The sequence below is a fragment of the Lagenorhynchus albirostris genome, chromosome 6, assembly GCF_949774975.1.
Source record: "Lagenorhynchus albirostris chromosome 6, mLagAlb1.1, whole genome shotgun sequence".
Taxonomy (NCBI): Eukaryota; Metazoa; Chordata; class Mammalia; order Artiodactyla; family Delphinidae; genus Lagenorhynchus; species Lagenorhynchus albirostris.
Window position 1 is genome coordinate 53879654 of NC_083100.1, and position 23374 is coordinate 53903027.

At 40.3% G+C, this 23374-nt stretch overlaps 1 protein-coding gene across 4 annotated transcripts in view; it reads left to right on the top strand.

The window, feature by feature from the left end:
* Positions 1–1187: 1187 nt before the first annotated feature.
* Positions 1188–23374, top strand: part of SESTD1 (SEC14 and spectrin domain containing 1) — a 138861-nt gene continuing 116674 nt past the window's right edge. The window contains exons 1-2 of one of the 4 annotated variants that reach the window (XM_060152531.1): positions 1188–1422; positions 2242–2301. The gene's annotated coding sequence lies outside the window, so the exon portion shown is untranslated. Of the gene's footprint in view, positions 1423–1617; positions 1754–2241; positions 2302–23374 lie in introns of those variants that run through there. The other 3 variants (XM_060152532.1, XM_060152533.1, XM_060152534.1) reach the window with 3 other exon arrangements.

Below are 23374 nucleotides of genomic sequence, written 5' to 3' on the forward strand. Positions count from 1 at the left end.
CAGAGCCTGTGTGTGAGATGTGGTGGGAATTAAAGCTGAAGCTGAAGAGATCTGTGGATCAGATCATAAATGGCCTTGAATATCACGGTAATTGCTTGAAACTGATTATCCAGGTGGAAAGCCTTTGAAGAGGGAGGCTCTGTGTTTTGGGGGCATTCCCAGCAGTCCTTTGGAACACAAGCAGAAGTGAAATTAGCAAGGCTTGACCTAAATGGTGTCAGAGACTGATGTAGTGGAGACATTATCAGTCATAGAAATAAGAGGAAGTATTAATCCTTGGGATTTTCAATCAGAGAACTTTAGCAGAGAGAAACTTAGTTGCCTAGTTGTTGGAATGGTAATTTTTTTTTCCTAAAGAAATTAGGTGATACTGAAGTGAGTGGCACAGTGAGTAATAAGGCCTGAGATTGAGAACACATGCTGCCCTGAGCCTGTGTGTATTAGCTGATGACTCTTTTGAACTGAATTCAGGAAATGACATAAAAACGATTTGTGCAAGAAAATTGGAAGAACAAGGACTCTGAAGTCACTACATTTGGAGAAAAATAACTAGTGTTGGTGAAGATGGGGAAGTAGCCATTATCAGAGGGCCATTTGTGGATAAATTTTGGGCTATCCAATGGAAAGATCCCCAAAGGAAAACAAATGCCCTGAATCCAGCTCTTCCTCACTACAACCCATTCCCCTGTAGTTGCCTTATCCTTCAGACACATCACACATCTCTGTGTGGGAGATCCATCTCCTGGCATCTCCTGGCATCTCCTGGCAGTGGGTACTTGGGGGTAAAGGAATCCCAACAAACCCGGGATGACAACGTTAGAATTTTGAAAATCTTGGAGACCATATACTCGAACATACATATTTCAGTATGAGGACAGAGAAAACAAATGACAGGCAAGGCGTCAAGGGGAGGGGGTGTCCTTCCTTAAGTCCAGGCTCCCCGACTCTAGGCCCAGTTCTTCCATAATCCCACGCTGCCTGTGGGCTTGGGAGCTGGAAGCTCGGCGGGTGGTGAGGAGAGCGGGGTCCGCCTGGTGGCGTCGGAAGCCCCCTCCTCGCCCAGCCCCCAATCCCCAGCCCCCGTGGGACTCCCAGCCCCGCCCCCTTCCCGTGCGGGCGGTGTCGCTGCGCTGCTGCTACCCGGGCGCGCGCGGGGCAGCACGGACGCGAGTCGGGCCGAGGGTGACGGGAGGTCGCCGAGCCTCCCGCGCCGCCGCCCCTTGCCTGACGCACAGAGGGGCCGGGACGCGATTTGCCGCGAGTGACTGGAGCCGCTGCCGCCGCCACCGCCGCCCGGGCCCGCTCCGCCCTCAGTCCGCCTTCCTCCCGCCTCGCCCTCCGCCTCCGCTCGCGCCTTGCTCGCGTCCCCGCGTCCTCCCCACCGCCCCGGAACGTCGGGCAGCCAGCGCCAGCCAGGTGAGTGTGGCCGCCGCGCGGCCCGGGCGGCCCGGGCGGGAGGAGCGCGCAGGCCCAGCGGCCGGGCAGGGAGCGCGGGCGGGCGGCGGCGGCGGGCCCGGCTTTCTTCCCCAGCGTGGGCCGCGCGACTGAGGGAGGGGCGCCCCCGCCCCGCCGCAGCCCCCGCCGCCACCGCAGACAAAGCAAGCGCCAGAGGTTGGAGCCCCGCGGGCGGCCCCTGCCTCCGCGCCGCCTGCCGGGTGCGGTCGCGGCCCGCAAAGCCCGGGCGGCCCGCGCGTCTCCCCTCCTGAGCGCCCTTGTTCATTTCTGGGTGAAAGGGACCCGAATCGTGCAACAGGTACGGGCGTTAGTCCTTATTTAACGGCGGGTCTTGTCCACCCGGCGTGCGGGGACCAGATGTGGCGCCCGGCTCCCGGGCGAGCCCCCGTGTCCAGCGCCCGCGGCTTGCTCCTTTGTGTGGCCGGTGACCAGCTCTGGCCGGCGGGTGGGGGACGCCAACCCGAGGCCCCCGGGCTGCACCGAGGCTCCTGGACGCCTCCCTCGGGGTGTGGGGCTTGGCTTCTCCCGGGCCTGCGGGCTGTTAACCTCCCTCCAGCCTTTGGAGGAGTCACAACGGGAAGGGAGAGCGGGTTGGCAGGGTTATCTGGCTGTGTATTTATTTTTGTATGTGAGGTAGACTCATATTGGAAAGGAACCGCAGTCTGGCCGGCTCTTGAGGGTTCCTGTGGCATTTCACCGTGGGATGCACCGTTTGGTCCTGGTTGCTGCTGCGACTGCCGCCGTGGTTCTCTTCTTGGTGCTTTGATATCTTTCTCTCTTACACAGACATCACCCAAGAAGTTGGAAGCGCCGATGAGGGAGTAACTCGATACAGCTGTTTGACAGGTCGCCTCTTTCTTCGCATTTTGTCTGTGCCAAGTATACCCACCATGCATACTAGCATAGGTTGGCAGACCCTCATATTAAGATCACCACTCAAAATACCCCCATATTGGGAAGTAGTAACCCGTAGTTTTTACTCTGGCTTGATGAACCTTATTTGTTTAGATGTGAGAAACTTTTTCTTCCCCCCAAGGAAGAATACAAAATAGAGAACAATTTATCTTTGTTTACATACCTGGGGTCATGCTGTTACCTAGCTGGTTTCATTGGTATGCTATTTTAGTATAACAATACTAAATGGAAGGAAAATATCTGCCTTCTGCTTTGAGCAATAAAGTACTTCTTTGTTCTAGAACCAGGAAGCTTTTATACATAATACTTTGTGTGGACAAAAGTTAGTGACTGACTGTCTATACCCCATGACCAAATTCAGGAAAAAATTCCCAAAGGACTTAGAAAGCATTACACAACTCTATAGATTGTTTTTGTATTCCAAATTCGAGGAAATCATTTTGTTGTATATTTATTCAAACAATCTAGAGTAAATTTAACCTTAAAAATTGGGCCTACTCTGTAAATTCCCCAGCATTAGGGAATGAATTGATTGCACTTAAAAGAGTTTACCAAGCATTTTAACTCCTGTGAATAATAATTGGAAGGAGCTGGTGATGGACCTAGAATCTGACAGCAGAATGCAGAACATGGAAAGAGGTAGAGGTTGCAAAGTTCCATCTACTTGTGTTTTAGTTGATTGATGGGCATGTCTGAAAACTAAATGTCCACTAATTTAAATACAAAATACTATATTTTAGCCTTCTTTTTTAATGTACTCTATAAAGACTCCTTGAACCTCTCTCCACTCCCTCAAAACAAACGATATTAATAAGGACTTTTCTTTTGAAGAAATAAAATAATACCAAATTAATCTGATCTGCAGAAAGTTTCTCTGGCATGATTAGTAGTTTCACTTTACTAAAAATACCATTCATCTGTGTAACATCTAACTTCAAAGAGCTTTCGTAGCTGTTACAAGCAGCAGGAACAGCCTCCTGAAAAAAGTAGGATATTAACTATTAAAAAGTAGCAGAGGGACTTCCCTGGTGGCGTAGTGGTTAAGAATCTGCCTGCCAATGCAGGGGACACGGGTTTGAGCCCTGGTCTGGGAAGATCCCACATGCTGTGGAGCAACTAAGCCCGTGTGCCAAAACTACTGAGCCTGCGCTCTAGAGCCTGCAAGCCACAACTACTGAGCTCGCATGCCACAACTACTGGAGCCCGAGCGCCTGGAGCCCATGGTCGGCAACAAGAGAAGCCACCGCAATGAGAAGCCCGCACACCACAATGAAGAGCGGCCCCCGCTCGCCGCAACTAGAGAAAGCCAGCGCGCAGCAACGAAGACCCAGCATGGTCAAAAATAAATAAAGTAGCAGAAACTTAAATTTCTAGAATAGTTTTCTTTTATTAAAATATAACTCATATACTGTAGAATTCACTCTTTTAACATGTACAATTTAGTGGTTTTAGTGTATTCACAAGGTAGTGCAAACCTCATCACTAATTCAAGGAATGTTTTGAACATCCTGAAGGGAAACCCTCGTACCCATTAGCTGCCACTCCCATTCCCCTTCATCGCACTTGGCAGCCACCAGTCTACTTTCTGTCTCTATGGATTTGCCTATTGTGGACATTTCATATGAATGGAATCACACAATATGTGGCCTTTTGTGTCTTTCACTGAGCGTAATGTTTTCAGGTTTCATGCATATTATGCATGTATCAAGATACTTCCTTCTTATGGCTGAATAATATTCTGCTGTATAGATATGCCATATTTTGTTTATCCATTCATCAGTTGATGGACGTTTCAGTTGTTTCCACTTTTTTGGCTAGTATGAGTAATAATGCTATGACCACTCATTTACAAGTTTTTGTGTGGACATGTGTTTTCAGTTTCCTTGGGTATATAATTAACTATGGAATTGCTGGATCACAAGGTAACTGTAACTGTTTGAGGAACTGCCAAACTATTTTCCATAGCTGCTGCATCAATTTACATTCCCACCATCAAAGTATGAGGGTTGTATTTTCTCCAACACATGTCAAAGTTGTCTTTTTGATGATAGCCATTCTAGTGGGTGTGAGGTGGTATCTTGTGGTTTTCATTTGCATTTCCCGAATGGCTAATGATGTTGAGGATCTTTATGTTCTTATTGGCGATTTATATATCTTGATTGGAAAAATGTCTGTTTAATTTATAGTAGTTTCTTTCTTTCTTTTTTTTAATGATCTGGCTATTGTAAATAGTGCTTCAGTGAACATTGGGGTGCATGTGTCTTTTTGAATTATGGTTTGCTCTGGGTATATGCCCAGTAGTGGGGTTGCTGGGTCATATGGTCATTTTATTTTTAGCTTTCTAAGGAACCTCCATACTGTTCTCCATAGTGACTGTATCAATTTCCATTCCCACCAACAGTGCAAGAGGGTTCCTTTTTCTTCACACCCTCTCCAGCATTTGTTGTTTGTAGATTTTCTGATGATGCCCATTCTAACTGGTGTGAGGTGATACCTCATTGTAGTTTTGATTTACATTTCTCTAATAATTAGTGATGTGGAGCAGCTTTTCATGTGCCTCTTGGCCATCTGTATGTCTTCTTTGGAGAAATGTCTATTTAGGTCTTCTGCCCACTTTTGGATTGGGTTTTTTAAATTTTGAGCTGCATAAGCTGTTTATATATTTTGGAGATTAATCCTTTGTCCATTGATTCGTTTGCAAATATTTTCTCCCATTCTGAGGGTTGTCTTTTCGTCTTGTTTGTAGTTTCCTTTGCTGTGCAAAAGCTTTGAAGTTTCATTAGGTCCCATTTGTTTACTTTTGTTTTTATTTCCATTACTCTAGGAGGTGGATCAAAAAAGATCTTGCTGTGATTTATGTCAAAGAGTGTTCTTCCTATGTTTTCCTTTAAGAGTTTTATAGTGTCCTAGATTTAGGTCTCTAATCCATTTTGAGTTTATTTTGGTGTATGGTGTTAGGGAGTGTTCTAATTTCATTCTTTTACATGTAGCTGTCCAGTTTCCCCAGCACCACTTATTGAAGAGACTGTCTTTTCTCCATTGTATATTCTTGCCTCCTTTGTCATAGATTAGTTGACCATAGGTGCGTGGGTTTATCTCTGGACTTTCTATCCTGTTCCATTGATCTATGTTTCTGTTTTTGTGCCAGTACCGTATTGTCATGATTACTGTAGCTTTGTAGTATAGTCTGAAGTCAAGGAGTCTGGTTCCTCCAGATCCGTTTTGTTCCCTCAAGACCGCTTTGGCTATTCAGGGTCTTTTGTGTCTCTATACAAGTTTTAAGATTTTTCATTCTAGTTCTGTAAAAAATGCCATTGGTAATTTGGTAGGGATTGCATTGAATCTGTAGATTGCTTTGGGTAGTAGAGTCATTTTCACAATATTGATTCTTCCAATCCAAGAACATGGTATATCTCTCCATCTGTTGGTATCATCTTTAATTTCTTTCATCAGTGTCTTATAGTTTTCTGCATACAGGTCTTCTGTCTCCCTAGGTAGGTTTATTCCTAGGTATTTTATTCTTTTTGTTGCAATTGTAAATGGGAGTGTTTCCTTAATTTCTCTTTCAGATTTTTCATCATTAGTGTATAGGAATGCAAGAGATTTCTGTACATTAATTTTGTATCCTGCAACTTTACCAAATTCATTGATTAGCTCTAGAAGTTTTCTGGTGGCCTCTGAGGATTCTCTATGTATAGTATCACATCATCTGCAAACAGTGATAGTTTTACTTCTTCTTTTCCAATTTGTATTCCTTTTATTTGTTTTTCTTCTCTGATTGTCCTGGCTACGACTTCCAAAACTATGTTGAATAATAGTGGTGAGGGGCTTCCCTGGTGGCACAGTGGTTGAGAGTCCGCCTGCCGATGCAGGGGACACGGGTTTGTGCCCCGGTCCGGGAAGATCCCACATGCCGCGGAGTGGCTGGGCCTGTGAGCCATGGCCGCTGAGCCTGTGCATCCAGAGCCTGTGCTCTGCAACGGGAGAGGCCACAACAGTGAGAGGCCCACGTACCGAAAAAAAAAAAAAAAAATGTGAGAGTGGACATCCTTGTCTTGTTCCTGATCTTAGAGGAAATGCTTTCAGTTTTTCACCATTGAGAATGATGTTTGCTGTGGGTTTGTCATATATGGCCTTTATTATGTTGAGGTAGTTTCCCTCTATGCCCACTTTCTGGAGAGTTTTTATCATAAATGGGTGTTGAATTTCGTCAAAAGCTTTTTCTGCATCTATTGAGATGATCAGATGGTTTTTATTCTTCAGTTTGTTAATATGGTGTATCACATTGATTGATTTGTGTATATTGAAGAATCCTTGCATCCCTGAGATAAATCCCACTTGATCATGGTGTATGATCCTTTTAATGTGTTGTTGGATTCTGTTTGCTAGTGTTTTGTTGACGATTGTTGCATCTATATTCATCAGTGATATTGGTCTGTAATTTTCTTTTTTTGTAGTATCTTTGTCTGGTTTTGGTATCACGGTGATGGTGGCCTCATAGAATGAGTTTGGGAGTGTTCCTTCCTCTGCAATGTTTTGGAAGAGTTTGACAAGGATGGGTGTTAGCTCTTCTCTAAATGTTTGATACAATTCACCTGTGAAGCCATCTGATCCTGGACTTTTGTTTGTTGGAAGATTTTTCATCACAGTTTCAATTTCATTACTTGTGATTGGTCTGTTCATATTTTCTGTTTCTTCCTGGTTCAGTCTTGGAAGTTATATCTTTCTAAGAATTTGTCCATTTCTTCCAGGTTGTCCATTTTATTGGCATAGAGTTGTTTGTAGTAGTCTCTTACGATGATTTATATTTCTGTGGTGTCTGTTGTAACTTCTCCTTTTTCATTTCTATTGATTTGAGTCCTCTCCCTCTCTTTCTTTTTTTTTTTCCCTCTTTTTCTTGATGAGTCTGGCTAAAGGTTTATCAATTTTGTTTGTCTTCTCAAAGAACCAGCTTTTAGTTTTATTGATCTTTGCTATTGTTTTCTTTGTTTCTATTTCATTTATTTCTGCTCTGATATTTATGATTTCTTTCCTTCTACTAACTTTGGGTTTTGTTTGTTCTTCTTTCTCTGGTTCCTTTAGGTGTAAGGTTAGATTGTTTATTTGAGATGTTTGTTGTTTCTTAAGATAGGATTGTATTGCTATAAACTTCCCTCTTAGAACTCCTTTTGCTGCATCACATAGGTTTTGGATCGTCGTGTTTTCATTGTCATTTGTCTCTAGGTATTTTTTGATTTCCTCTTTGATTTCTTCAGTGATCTCTTGGTTACTTAGTAATGTATTGTTTAGCCTCCATGTGTTTGTGTATTTTACGTTTTTTTCCTGTAATTGATTTCTAATCTCATAGTGTTGTGGTCAGAAAAGATACTTCATATGATTTCAGTTTTCTTAGATTTACTGAGGCTTGATTTGTGACCCAAGATGTGATCTATCCTGGAGAATGTTCCACGTGCACTTGAGAAGAAAGTGTAATCTGCTGTTTTTGGATGGAATGTCCTATAAATATCAATTAAATCTGTTTGGTCTCTTGTGTCATTTAAAGCTTGTGTTTCCTTATTAATTTTCTGTTTGGATGATCTGTCCATTGGTGTAAGTGAGGTGTTAAAGTCCCCCACTATTATCGTGTTACTGTTGATTTCCTTTTTTATAGCTGTTAGCAGTTGCCTTATGTATTGAAGTGCTCCTGTGTTGAGTGCATATATATTTATAATTGTTATATCTTCTTCTTAGTTTGATCCTTTGATCATTATGTATTGTCCTTCCTTGTCTCCTGTAACATTCTTTATTTTAAAGTCTATTTTATCTGATATGAGTATTGCTACTCCAGCTTTCTTTTGATTTCCATTTGCATGGAATACCTTTTTCCATCCCCTCACTTTCAGTCTGTATGTGTCCCTAGGTTTGAAGTGGGTCTCTTGTAGACAGCATATATATTGGTCTTGTTTTTATATGGGTCTCCATTCAACGAGCCTGTGTCTTTTGGGTGGAGCATTTAATCCATTCACGTTTACGGTAATTATCGATGTATAAGTTCCTATTACCATTTTCTTAATTGTTTTGGGTTTGTGTTTGTAGGTCCTTTTCTTCTCTTGTGTTTCCCACTTAAAAAAGTTCCTTTAGCATTTGTTGTAGAGCTGGTTTGGTGGTGCTGAATTCTCTTAGCTTTTGCTTGTCTGTAGAGCTTTTGATTTCTCCATTGAATCTGAATGAGATCCTTGCCAGGTAGAGTAATCTTGGTTGTCGATTCTTCCCTTTCATCACTTTAAATATGTCATGCCACTCCCTTCTGGCTCCTAGAGTTTCTGCTGAGAAATCAGCTGTTAACCTTATGGGAGTTCCCTTGTTTGTTATTTGTTGTTTTTCCCTTGCTGCTTTCAATAATTTTTTTTGTCTTTAATTTTTGCCAATTTGATTACTGTATGTCTCGGCGTGTTTCTCCTTGGGTTTATCCTATATGGGACTCTCTGTGCTTCCTGGACTTGGGTGGCTATTTCCTTTACCATGTTAGGGAAGTTTTCTACTATAATCTCTTCAAATATTTTCTTGGGTCCTTTCTCTCTCTCTTCTCCTTTTGGGACCTCTATAATGCGAATGTTGTTGCGTTTAATGTTGTCCCAGAGGTCTCTTAGGCTGTCTTCATTTCTTTTCATTCTTTTTTCTTTATTCTGTTCCACAGCAGTGAATTCCACCATTCTGTCTTCCAGGTCACTTATCCATTTTTCTGCCTCAGTTATTCTGCTATTCTTTCCTTCTAGTGTAGTTTTCATTTCAGTTATTGTATTGTTCATCTCTGTTTGTTCTTTAATTCTTCTAGGTCTTTGTTAAACATTTCTTGCATCTTCTGGATCTTTGCCTCCATTCTTTTCTCCAAGGTCCATCATCTCACTATCATTATTCTGAATTCTTTTTCTGGAAGGTTGCCTATCTCCACTTCTTTCAGTTGTTTTTCTGGGGTTTTATCTTGTTCCGTCATCTGGTACATAGCCCTCTGCCTTTTCATCTTGTCTGTTTTTCTGTGAATGTGGTTTTTGTTTCACAGGCTGCAGGATTTAGGCTGCACGATTGTAGTTGTTCTTGTTTCTGCTGTCTGCCCTCTGGTGGATGAGGTTATCTAAGAGGCTTATGCAAGTTTCCTGGTGGATGAGGCTATCTAAGAGACTTGTGCAAGTTTCCTGATGAGAGGGACTGGTGGTGCGTAGAGCTGGGTGTTGCTCTGGTGTGCAGAGCTCAGTAAAACTTTAATCCGCTTGTCTGCTGATGGGTGGGGTTGGGTTCCCTCCTGTTGGTTGTTTGGCCTGAGGTGACCCAACACTGGAGCCTACCTGGGCTCTTTGGTGGGGCTAATGGTGGACTGTGGGAGGGCTCATGCCAAGGAGTACTTCCCAGAACTTCTGCTGCCAGTGTCCTTGTCCCCACAGTGACCCACAGCCACTCCCTGCCTCTGCAGGAGACCCTTCAACATTAGCAGGTAGGTCTGGTTCAGTCTTCCTTGGGGTCACTGCTTCTTCCCCTGGGTCCTGATGCACACACTATTTTGTGTGTGCCCTCCAGGAGTGGAGTCTGTTGCCCCCAGTCCTGTCAAAGTCCTACAATCAAATCCCACTAGCCTTCAAACTCTGATTCTCTAGGAATTCTTCCTCCTGTTGCCGGACCCCCAGGTTGGGAAGCCTGATGTGGGGCTCAGAACCTTCACTCCAGTGGGTGGACTTCTGTGGTATAAGTGTTCTCCAGTTTGTGAGTCACCCACCCAGTGGTTATGGGATTTGATTTTATTGTGATTTTGCCCCTCCTACTATCTCATTGTGGCTTCTCCTTAGTCTTTGGATGTGGGGTATCTTTTTTGGTGAGCTCCAGTGTCTTCCTGTTGATGATTGTTCAGCAGTTAGTTGTGATTCCGGTGCTCTCGCAAGAGGGAGTGAGAGCACGTTCTTCTACTCTGCCATCTTGAACCAAATTCATAGTTTCTAAGTTTATGCTTTCACACGTATTTTCTCATTTAGTCTTTGAAATAACACTGTAAAATATGTATCTCTATTTTAATGCTAGGAAGCTAAGGTTCAAAGAGGTTAAGTAATTTGCTCATTTTTTAACCTTATGGAGTTAATAAGAGTCAGGGTCTGAATGTAAACTCAGGTCTTCTGATTCTGCTTCCTGCATTCTTGCCACTTTATGAGGCATACAGAAGTTAAATTGTGTTTGCAGATTTGCTTGGCTAATCATTGACAGAGTAGGGGGAAAATAAAATAAATGAGACCAAACAACAACAAAAAGCAGGTGTTGTGGCCACACTGCCTCATGTTTTCCAGGTTTTGTTATACTTTATCGAATAAATTCTTTGATTTCTCCTGTCCTAATAAGGTAGATATGATTTCCATATTTTCTTTGGGTAACAAACCTAGTAACAGCTTTTTACTGGCATAGCTAATCCTAGAACCCACTGTTCACTGAGCCATCGCACTGTCTGTTCCCCTGGAGCTTCCATGTTCTCTATTTTCCCACTAATTCATACCCTTTAACCTTAGAGTAATTGAATAATTTCACAGTTTTCATAAACATTAAGATATTTCTGGGTTACTCAAATTAACTTTTATTTTTGAACAAGGCATTTGCCAGATTCACATTGAAGTGCAGGATTACTAAGGTATATATTTCAGTTTTTATGTGCTACTTACTCTGTATCAGACATAGCAGGTTTGTGAAATTCTCAGCTCCCTAGAGGGTAGGTAGAGGCCACATGTTATTTATTCATCTTTGCATATCCACTCTCTGCCATTGTGCTCAAACATGTCATAAGAGGTACTCTAACCTTTGTTAAATGAATGAATACAAATGCATTTTTTTAATTGCAAAAAAAAAATTCAATAAAAAATATCCAGTACGCTTTCTTAGAATAAAGGCAGTACAAATTCTAGATAAAGAAAATATTTCTTATCCCTGGCATATGACCTAAAAAATAATAAATGATAAAAATTAGAACTTGACTTAAAACAACACTGTCTTATGGAAGGAAGTACATGTTCCATCCTGGGATTAAAAACAGACTCTGAGTACCTGGTGGCTGGCACAAGTGCTTACTTAGCTCATTGCCCACATGTAGGATTGTACCCTAAGTGTTTGTTAGATAAATGAATGCCCAATGAGTAAATAAAAGAATTAGTTTTCACTATAACAAGTAGAGGAGATACATCAAATGACTATTAGGCCGTACTTTTCATTTGTGTATTTTAATTGTCAAATATACATGTTAATCATAAAAATACAAATAACACAGGAATATATAGAGTAAAAGTAAAAAAATCTCACTTATTTGTCCCCTTCCCTTCTTTCACCCCAAAGACCAATTCTGTCCCAGGTAACCTTGTTAACAGTTTGGGGTTTATATTTCCAAACCTGTATCTTTGCATTTATGTGTATATGTACAAATACACACTGAATACACCTGTATGCCATACTTAGTACATACATGTGTATTCAGTGATTTTTCTTATATAAAAGAGATCATACTACACATATTTCTTTGTTTTTCACTTAAATCTATTAAGACATTTGCCTCTATAATCACAAAGGATAAACATAATATTTATGTCTCACTTTTAGTTTACTATTCTTGAGTGTTTGGTGTCAAGATTAAGCTAGCCTCTAAGAATGAATTGGGAAATTCTCATTTTTTCCTCTGTGCTCTGGAATAGTTGAAACTGCCCTGTAAACATTGGCAGTCACCTGGCAACCTTGCAGGGAGTGAAGAGATCTGGGACAACCTTTCTGATTTTTCCTGTTTTTATTGTTTTATCAAGGTTTGGCCTTTATTTTCTGTTACATTTTTGGTAAACAAGTTCTTCCCCCACACATATCCCTTCCCCCAGCTCTGATGAGTAAATTGACAAACGCAAATGATTAAATCAATCGATGGATGCGAGAGTATATGCGCTTTTCTCTTAGAGAGATCGAGGTAGAGCCCTGCTCTTACTAATTGTATAACCTAAGCAAGTTACTTACCTTTTTCAAACTTCTGTTTCCTTATCTGTAAAATGGTAATAATCTCTACATCACAGAAATCTTGAAAGTATTAAAGGAGATGTGAGCTAATATGTGAAAAACTTCTGTTGTTGCATCTAATAAGAATGAAAAAATTTATAATACTAATCTGTAATATGCTATACAAATGTAAATTTGTCACTGAGGTTACTGTAAATTGTTTTAGCCTAACAAGAACAAATTTAAGGAGAAAGGATGGTGACGCTAGGGACAGTTTCCACTAATAAATTGGAAGGACCTATAAAAATTTCCAGGCCGGGCTTCCCTGGTGGCGCAGTGGTTGAGAGTCCGCCTGCCGATGCAGGGGATATGGGTTCGTGCCCCAGTCCGGGAAGATCCCACATGCCGCGGAGTGGCTAGGCCCGTGAGCCATGGCCGCTGAGCCTGCGCGTCCGGAGCCTGTGCTCCACAACGGGAGAGGCCACAACAGTGAGAGGCCCGCGTACCGCAAAAAAAAAAAAAAAAAATTTTCCAGGCCATTTAGAATTTAATTTTGATAGACAGTTATTTTTAAATACTTGTATGCTTTTGAGGCAGGCTAGTAGGGGAAAGTAGTAAACAGACCTGGATTAATTTTGCATTATCACTTATTAGCCTTGTGACTTTGCATGAATTAATTTCTCAGTAAAATGGGATAAATACACCTACTTTGTATCTGGTCATGAGGAAAGAAGTTAATATAGTGCTTGGCATCTAATAGGTGTACAAATTGTTAGGGTTATTTTTCTTTTCATGTAATGAGTGCCCAACAGTGATGAACATGAGGTATTGGGTTCTGTTATTTTAAGGCTGTGTGATGTAGTGGCAAGAGTCCTTAAGTTAGAGTTTTAGCATACGTATTACACTGATTAGGCATTGACCTTGGACCAGTCACCTGCTAAGCTCCTTCTGTTTCCTTACCTATAAGAAAAGAGCAAGAGAACTGACACTTATTGAGGATCTATTTTACATGCAATTTACTAGGCAGTTTACAAATCTTACCTCATTTTATCCTCTCAATAATCTTATCAGATAGAGATGATTGTCATTTCTCAATTTTATGGTTGAAGAAACAAAGGCACAGGAATTAGATTTTCTGAGGTCCATTTGGTGGACCCCGCAGTCCTGTCCATGTTCTTTCACTCATTACAGCTATCCCCTCCCGGGACGGTAGGGTGTTCCCCTGCATACAGGGAATACCAAATGAGGAGCATTCTGCAAACTGAAATACTAAGTCTATTAAAAAAGCTAAACCAATGTAGGATGAGACTTTTTATTTATTAACGATTTCCATTAATAAAATACAGAGATTGTTAATGTGTCCTAGTGCCTCTGCTTAAGAGTAGTAATTTAAGGGTTTTTTTTTGCGGTACACAGGCCTGCCACTGCCGCGGCCCCTCCCGCCGCGTAGCACAGGCTCCGGACGCACAGGCCCAGCGGCCGTGGCCCACGGGCCCAGCCGCTCCGCGGCATGCGGGATCCTCCCGGACTGGGGCACGAACCCGCGCCCCCCGCATCGACAGGTGGACTCCCAACCACTGCGCCACCAGGGAAGCCCAAGTTTAAGTTTTTAAATACTTGTGTTGCTCATAATCGCTTTACCTAAATTTATTAGGCTTCATTCATTTCCAGTTTGACCAGGTAAAGAAGAGGAGGTAGGGAGTGGTTGTAAAGGGAAAGATAAGCTTTACACCAGTGTTTGATAGTGGTGTGTATGTATGTATGTATGAATGGACATGTGTATGGAAGAGCTGGGAAGTATAGTTCTCTGGCAGTTTGGCATTTACAGAAACTACAGTTTCTTGGAAAGGAGTAGAGAATATCTGCATTATAATTCATTGTCTGCTACAGGACTTGCAGAGTCATTTAAAAAATGAAACTGCCTTTGTCAGCTGGTTTGTAAAGAGCTATTGCTTACATTCTTGAAAGATAGTAATACTGTCTTTCTTTTTATAGGGGTTGCCATTTTATTTGATCAGATTTAGTGATACTGATTTGGCATTTCTGCAAGCCTTGTGCCAGGGCTATGCAAAACAAAAAATGCTGTTGAGACATCATAAATTAAATTGTGATTCAGTAATAGTATAGAAGGTTTAGAGATTATCTCTTGAGGCTTCAGTATCATTTTTATCCTATTTAGCATGAGTGAGAATTCCTATGTTTAGATTAGAGAATTTTTTCAGAATAGGCTTGAATTGCTCTCGGTAAATTCTCACTGATACTGAATGCTTGCTATTTTGCAGGATACAGAACACTGTGAGCTTTATAAGAGTTACACAACATGGTTCTAGTCTTCAAAGAGTTTATATTTAGTTAGGGAGGCAATGAAGGAGGAGACCAAGTGAAGGGACACAGAGAGTTCTAAAACTTGTGTCTGCTCCTTGTAAAATTAGTTTTGCTGCACTGGACTTTGGTGAGACACTGTAGGTTCTCCTGATGGATACGATCAGAAACATCCCAACTCTTTGAAAACTGGTAGTTGTGTATCTTGTATGTCTTGCTCTTTCTATAGTGTTCTCTTTGCTTTGTAAAAATTACTGTTTGGCCTAAGTACCAAGAATAGTTCCTCTTCCGAGTACTTTTCTGTTTATCTCCTGGGCTGTGGACTGGGTTTTTCTTTTTGTGATGGCTGTTAGAAAGCCAGAGCCAGATTTGAAGCCTACCCCAGAGTAGGCATATAGGTTTTATGCTGTACATTTTTTCAGCTTTTTTCGTGGCATCATTTTTGGTGTTTTCTTTATTCTTCTGCTGATATTTTAAACCTATTAACTTTTTATAGTTCATGTATTCTTACAAGTCTCATTAATCCTTTTCAGAACAAAATAGGGGTATATGTAAATGAATATATATGAAATTCATGAAGGAACATATCAAGGCAAACAGATCAATATAGTAGAGTAGTATGGCGAATAGGTTTTATTTCATGGGCCAGCTTTGGTTGATAATAATGGCTGCATGGAGGACTGCGTTAAGAAGTAGTTGGAGGCAGTGTGTAGATTTAGTGGGAAAGGCTCCTGTGATCATTGAGCAGTGTTGTTGTCATGGATGTAGGAGTAGTAATGGCGTGAGTGTCTGTATTTGCCGTCTCTGTTCCAGACAGACTACAGGATGCTGAATAGCTCAATAGGTGGGTGGCTTTTAATTTAAGAGCTAGGTTTTGTTGGGAGGGATAAGGAATTGGGGAACAAGCTGATTTGTTGGGGTCGGGAGTCAGATTGGTTTGGCTAGAATAAAATGTTCGCACTGCATAAGGAGAAATGAGGTTGGTGGGAAAAGTGAGGAAGGGGGTGTGGGTAACTGGTAGGTGGAGGAGATTAGATTTTTTAATCTCCTAAAATTCTCTCTAATTATTCCCCTATGTTATTTCCAGGGCTTTGCCTGAGTTCAGGTCCTTGTCATACTTTTAATTTTTTTTTTTTTTTTTGCGGTACGCGAGCCTCTCATTGTTTGTGGCCTCTCCCATTGCGGAGCACAGGATCTGGACACGCAGGCCCAGCGGCCATGGTTCACGGGCCCAGCTGCTCTGCGGCACGTGGGATCTTCCCGGACTGGGGCACGAACCCGTGTTCCCTGCATTGGCAGGCGGACTCTCAACCACTGTGCTATCAGGGAAGCCCCATACTTTTAATTTTAAAAGTTAATTGAGTAGGTAATATACTCATATGTTTTAAAATTTAAAAAGTGCAAGAGGACACAATCAAAAGTCTTTTATTTCTGTTCCTCAGCTACAGAGTTCTCTCTACAAAGTCAACCAGTGTTATCAGATTCTTATGTATCCTTCCAGAAATAATTTTTGTATACGTATGTGCTTTCCCAACCATTTTACACAAATGATATTTCTGTACCTGTGCACATACTGCTTCTTCCATACTATATACACTTTCTTCTTCTTTTTTTTTAAAATTAATTAATTTATTTTTGGCTGCGTTGGGTCTTTGTTGCTGCATGCGGGCTTTCTCTAGTTGCAGCAAGCCGGGGCTACTCTTCGTTGCTGTGCGCGGGCTTCTCATTGCAGTGACTTCTCTCATTGCAGAGCACGGACTCTAGGCACGCGGGCTTCAGTAGTTGTGGCTCGTGGGCTGTAGAGCGTAGGCTTAGTAGCTGTGGCGCCTAGGCTTAGTTGCTTCGTGGCATGTGGGATCTTCCCGGACCAGGGCTCGAACCCGTGTCCCCTGCATTGGCAGGTGGATTCTTAACCACTGTGCCACCAGAGAAGTCCTTTATTCTTTACCTTACGTCTTTCACTTTACCTTACATCTTTCACTTCTTGGAGATTTTTTTCATATCAGTGCACAAAGAGCTTTCTTCCTTTTTTTTTTTTTAAATAAACTTTGCTTTGGAATAATTTTAGATTTACAGAAAAGTTGTAAAGTTTCCATATACACCTCACCCAGTTTCATTTCCCTTTATTTAATATTATCATCTTATTGTGGTACATTTGTCAAAACTAAGAAATCAACATTGGTACGGTAGTGTTAACTAAACTCCAGAGTTTATTTGGATAGAACCAGTTTTTCCATTAATGTTCTTTTTCTGTTCCATGATCCCATCCAAAATACCATAATTACATTTAGTTGTCATTTCTCCTTAGTCTCCTTTGACAGTTTCTCAAGGTTTTTAATGACCTTGACAGTTTTCAGGAGTACCAGTCTATAGACTGTCTCTCAACTTGGGTTTGTCTGATGTTTTCCTCATGATTAGAATGGGGCTATGGATTTTTGGAAATACTGCACAAAGTTGAGTTGTCTTTCTCAATGTCTCAGCAAGGGAGTACTACCTGATATTTACAAGACATCACTGCTGATGTTTAACTTAGATCTCTTGGTTAAGGTGGTGTTTTGCCAGGTTTCTCCACTGTAAAATTGCTGTTTTTCCCTTTCCATACTTTATTTTTAGAGGTGAGTCACTAAGTTTAACCTACCCTCAAAGTGGGAGAGGCAATTTAACGAGGTTTCCTTTTTAAAAATGTGATGTTGCTTTAGACGGGTGTATCATATATTTTAGTCAACTATTCTCCTATTGATATATATTTAGATGATTTAGTATATCGTAATAGTTAAGATAGTAGGCTCTGGAGCTCAAATCTTGGCTCACACTAGCTATGTGGTCTTGGGCTAATTTTATTTGGCCTCTTAGTTTCTCCATCTGTACAATATGGATGTTAATAGCACCTGCCTCATGGGATTGTTCAGAAGATTAAATGAGCATATGTGTGAAGTGCTTAGAACAGTGTTTGGCACTATACTAAGTGCTAGATAAGTGTTTGCTATTATCATTATTAATTTTTTTTGTCCTTAAAATAATACTGCAATGAATAACTTATTATTTCAACACAGTGGTGGGACAGGCAAGTATAGTATAAGATAAATTCCTGCAAATGGGTACTTGCGTTTGTAATTTTCATAGATATTGCCAAATTTCCCTCCATAGAGGTTGAACCATTTTGTATATCCACCAGGGATATATGACAACATCTGTGTTTCTATGTCCCTTTTACCAAATTATTTGATCTTTGCCAATCCATTGATGCATATCTCATATTTTGAATTCATTTGACCGTCTTTTCATTGAGCCATTTAAGAGTTTAGATTTTGATGCTGCTGGTTGTGAAACAACTTGTGCTTCATAGGCTGGGAAGTGATAAAAAAATTGTTGTTTGGGGGAGGTAATTACAGTAACTAGAAAAGGCATAGTTTAGACGTGGGAGAGACTAGAAGTACAGTTGTTGCAAGATGGACAATCTGTGAAGTGGGACACCCAACTGCTGGCCTCTCCTCCAGTGTGGCAGCATGGTGTCTTGTTAATTGTTTTAGAAGGAATCTCCATCTTACATTTGCAGCCAGCAATGAACGAAGCTGCAGGGGTGGAGGTTGGAAGAAAAGGCTGAGGTTGCATTAAAATAAAACTGAAAGTTAATCTGACACATCGTTTATGAGATGCATGTTTATTATGTTGTGTAATGATTAGGCAGAAAGTAAAAGCAGGTCACAACATGTAATTAACTTTAACATCCAGTTTTAGAAGTGTTTCTTTCTCTATCCGTTCCCCAGTATGTACAGTCATTGCCAGCTGGTAGTTTTTTCTGATATCATGTATTGTGCAGTTGTTGTTATCATTAAAGTACTCCCCCCATCCTCCACAACTACACAGTAAAAAACAAAAGTGTTAAGTCTTACTTTACATTAGCTGGAAGTGGGTGGTAGTGGGGTGATGGTCCTTGCTCTTTTCCTTAGTTTGAGTTTCATGTTTGGGAGTCCATGAGCCCAGCCTACCCACTCCAGACATTCATAGTTTCTTTACCTCTCGCACACTGGGGGCTGCAAGAACCCTGGGGCATGAGAACAGATTGCTCGGAGTTGAAGGGCAGGAGAAAATGACCACCATTCTGAGAAAATGACCACCATTCTGAAAGAAGGAAAGGGATATCAAACCAGAAGGGAGTAGTAGACACCCTGAAAATGGAATCTGAATCCTTGGAATTTGAGATTCTTGGCTTCTGAATAATTAAGGTTAATAGAGTGAACAGGGCAAAGGAGAGCTCAAGTGACCTATTAACTCTTTTGACCCAGTCTCCCCAGGCGTGGTATCAGTACTAAGGCAGCTTTCCTACTGGACTAAGCAAAATAAAAACAAACGAAGACCTTAGGCTTTCAGTCAATCCTGGATTTCAGTCAATCCAGGCGAACATTTCTCCTGGCTACCTTAAACTACAAATAAGTCTGTTGAAAGACTGAATTCAGCCCTTGCTTAAGTCCTTTACTGCTTTGGAGGAACTGGAAGATAATGGCCTCCTGAAAGCAGGAGGTATGAAGGATGCACTGGGAGTGGTAGAGAACTTAGAAGGCAGGAGAAAGGGATGCATAGAGGCAGCTGAGAAAACAAACATGGATTTTTACAAGTTTCACCAGTCTTGGATTATCTTTATTCACAGACAATTAAAAGCTCTATTACAAATATTTCCTCCCTGTAGGACAGGCAGCTAACCAGACATGCATCTTGAGTTGTGGTGAGATGGAAGCTATTACCGTTACTTTGAATTTAGGATTTGTATCTAATTTACTTCCAAAATACCTAAGAACTCCAAGATCAGGATGGGGAGTGATGTTTTAGGGCATCTGAATTAAACAGATGACAACACTTGGACTACAGTTTAATTCTTTCTTAAACATACAATTTTTGTTAAAATGCCATTTGAGTTAACCTGCTTTTGTACATTGTGACGATATTTAAACCTATCAGTTACTTATACGTTAGTGTGAATCATTTAAGCAGATAATTATTGCTTTTCTCATTAATTCTTGAATGAGATCAGATACTAAGGAAATAAGAATGTTGGTAGAAGAGGAGAGGTAATTTTATAATTTACATCTTTTGTGCAGGATCATGCTAGACACTGTGGTTGTTAAATTTGGGTGACATTTAAGAATTGAGTGCAGCTTGGCAAAGTAAAGCACAGCGTTGGAGCCAGGATAAGTCTGGATTAGCACAGAGCCTCGCCCTCCTTAATCATTCCACACGTGGTAACTAATATCTCCCCATCCACCCGTTTGATCGTTGTTATCTAATTTATTTTGGAGCACATCATTCAGATATTAGAAAGTGGAAAAAGGTTTCAGTGAAGTTTCCCACCCATCTGTAGCAAGACATAAAGAGTTCCCTTTTGTAGCCACACCTACTTCCTTCCCACCTACACCCTTTCTCCTTAATGCCTGGAAACCATTAATCCATTCTCCGTTTCTGTAATTTTATCGTTTCAAAAGTGCTATATAAATGGAATCTACAGTATATAACCTTTTAGGATTGATTTTTTTCATTCAGCATAATTCTCTGGATATTCATTTAAGTTATTCCATATTTAAGTAGTTTGTTCCTTTTTAATTGCTGAGTAGTAGTCCATAGTATGGATGTACCACAGTTTATTTACACATTCATCCATTGAAGGACATCTGGGTTGTTTCTAGTTATTGGCTGTTATGACTAAAGCTGCTGTAAACATTTGTCTATAGGTTTTTTTGTGAACATGAGTCTTCATTTTTCTGGGAAAAATGATCAGGAGTGTAATTGCTGGGTCGTATGATAGTTGCTTGTTTACTTTTTAAAAGAAGTTGCCAAAATGTTTTCCAGAGTGGCAGTACTCTTTTACATTAGTGCATGTGTATTATGGGCTGAATATTGTCCCCCCCAATTCATATGTTGAAACCCTAACTCCCCAAACATGTCACAGTGTGACTGTATTTGGAGATAGGGCCTTTAAGGAGGTGATTAAGAGGGCTTTACCGTGGGTCCTAATCCAGTTTGACTGATGTCCTTATAAGAAAGAAATTTGGACACACATCCTTGAGGGATATGCACACTCAAGAGGAAAGACCATGTGAGAATGCAGTGAGAAGTCAGCCATCTGCAAACCAAGGAAAGTGGTCTCAAAAGAACCAAACAATCTGACACCTTGATTTTGGACTTCTAGCCTCCAGAACTGTGAGAAAACAAATTTCTGTTCTTTAAGCCACCCAGTCTGTGGTATTTTATTATGGCAGCCCTAGCAGACTAATGCAGTGAATAATCTAGTTTTTTTTTGCATCCTTGTCAGCATTTGCTTTTTGACTTTTAATTTTAGCCATTCTCACAGGTACGTAGTGATGTTTCACTGTGGTTTTAATTTGTATTTACCTGGTGGCTAACAATATTCAGCATCTTTACATGTGCCTATTCGTCATCTGTAGGTCCTCTTTGGTGAAATGTCTATTCATGTTTTTTGCTCATTTTCTCTTTGGATTGTTTGTTGTTTTTGTTGTTTTAGTGTTGAATTTCAAGCATTCTTTCATGTATTTTAGATACTAGTTCTTTGTCAGATAGGTGGTTTGCAAATATTTTTTCCCACTCTGTGGTTTCTTTTCATTCTCTTAACATGGTCTTTCACAGAGCAAAAGTTCTTAATTTTGATGACTTAAATTTTCACTTTTTCCTTTTATGGATTGTGCTTTTGGTATCAAGTCTAGCCTAGCTCTAGATCCTGAAAATTGACTCCTAAAGTTTTAGAAAACTTTTTTTAAATAAAAGTTTTACAGTTTTCTATTTACATTTAAGTCCATGACCCATTTTGAGTTAATTTTTGTATAAGGTGTGATCAAGGTTTATTATTTTTGTCTATGCATATCCAGTTGCTCCAGCACCATTTGTCTTTCTTCATTGAATTGTTTTTGAACCTTTGTCAAAAAACAGTTGGGCATACTTGTGTTTTATATCCAGGTTCTGGGTTCTGTTCCATTGAGCTGTGTGTTTATCCCTCTGCCAATGTCACAGTCTTGATTGCTATAGGTAGATAATAAATCTTGAAATCTGGTAAGAGTGATTCCTCCTGTTTTATTCTTTCTGAAAATTATTTTATCTATTCTAGTTCCTTTGCCTTTCTATATAAATTTTAGAATAATCTTCTCTATATCTACAAAGAATCTTGATGGGAGGGATTTTGTTAGAAATTGCATGAAACTCCGTATCAATTTGGGGAGAATTGATGTCTTGAGAATTGATATATTGAGTCTTCCAATCCATGAACTGGTATGTTTCTCCCTGTTTTATAGATCTCCTTTGATTTCTCTCATCAGCATTTTGTGTTTTCAGCATGGAAGTATTATACATGTTTTGTTAGATTTATACCTTAGTATTCTATTTTTTTGGGTGATTATAAATGGTGTTTTTTTTCAGTGTTCACATGTTATTGCTAGTATATAGAAATGCAGTTGGTTTTTGTGTTAATCTTGTATCCCGCAACCTTGCTGAACTCATGGATTAGTTCTAGGAATTTTCTATAGATTCCTTGGGTCTTCCTACCTAGATGTCATCTGCAGAGAGGAGCAGTCTTATTTCTTCCTTTTTGATCTGTATGCCCTTTATTTCTTTTTCTTGTCTTATGGCACTGATTAGAACTTTCAGTGCTATATTGAATAAGATTGGTGAGAGTAGATATACTTGCTTTGTTCCTTATCATAGGGAAGAGCATTCAGTCTTTCACCATAAGTATGTTAGCTGTAAGGTTTATTTTGTACAGGCTCTTTATCAAGTTGAGTGTGTTCCCCTCTTTCCATAGTTTTTTTAAGAGTTTTTTTTATTTTTATCATGTATGGGTGTTGAATTTTGCCAGTTGTGTTTTCTGCAACAATTGATATGATTATGGGATTTTTCTCCTTTATCCTGGTAATATGGTGGATTACATTGATTTTTGAATATTGAACCTGCTTTGTATCCCTGGAATAAATCCCAGTTGATTATCATCTTTTTACATATTGCTGAATATTATTTGCTATTATTTCATTAAGGATTCTCATGTTTATATTTGTGTCTTTCTTTGGTTTTGGTTTTGGTAGTAATACTAGCTTCAGAAAATGAATTAGGACGTGTACCCTCTTCTGTTTTCTGAGATAGATTGTGTAGAATTGATTTTAATTCCTCTCTAAACATTTGGTAGATTTCTCCAGTGAAAACTATCTGGGCTCAGAGATTTTTTTTTTTTTTGAGTCTTATAAATGTATTTTCCTTGATAACCTTTGAAGAGCTATTCATATTATCTGTTTCATATTAGGTGAATTGTGGTAATTTGTATTTTTTGAGGAAGTGGCCTATTTAGTCTGAGTTGTCAGTTTGAAGTGTGTAAAGGTGTTTATGGTACTCCCTTATCCTTTTGCTGTCTGCAGTTTATAGTGATATCCCTGTTTCATTCCTGATATTGGTAATTTGTATTTCTTTTTTTTCTTTGCTCCTTTTTTATCCTGCTTTCTTAAGGTTTTTTGCTCTTCTCTTGAGATGGGAGCTTAGATTTATCGATTTGAGATTTCTCTTCTTCTAATGTATGCATTTAGTGTAATAATTTTTCCTTCAGCACTATAGCTGTGTTCCACATTTTTTAAATTAATTAATTAATTAATTTTTGGCTGCGTTGGGTCTTCGTTGCTGCACACGGGCTTTTTCTAGTTGCAGCAGCGAGCGGGGGCTACTC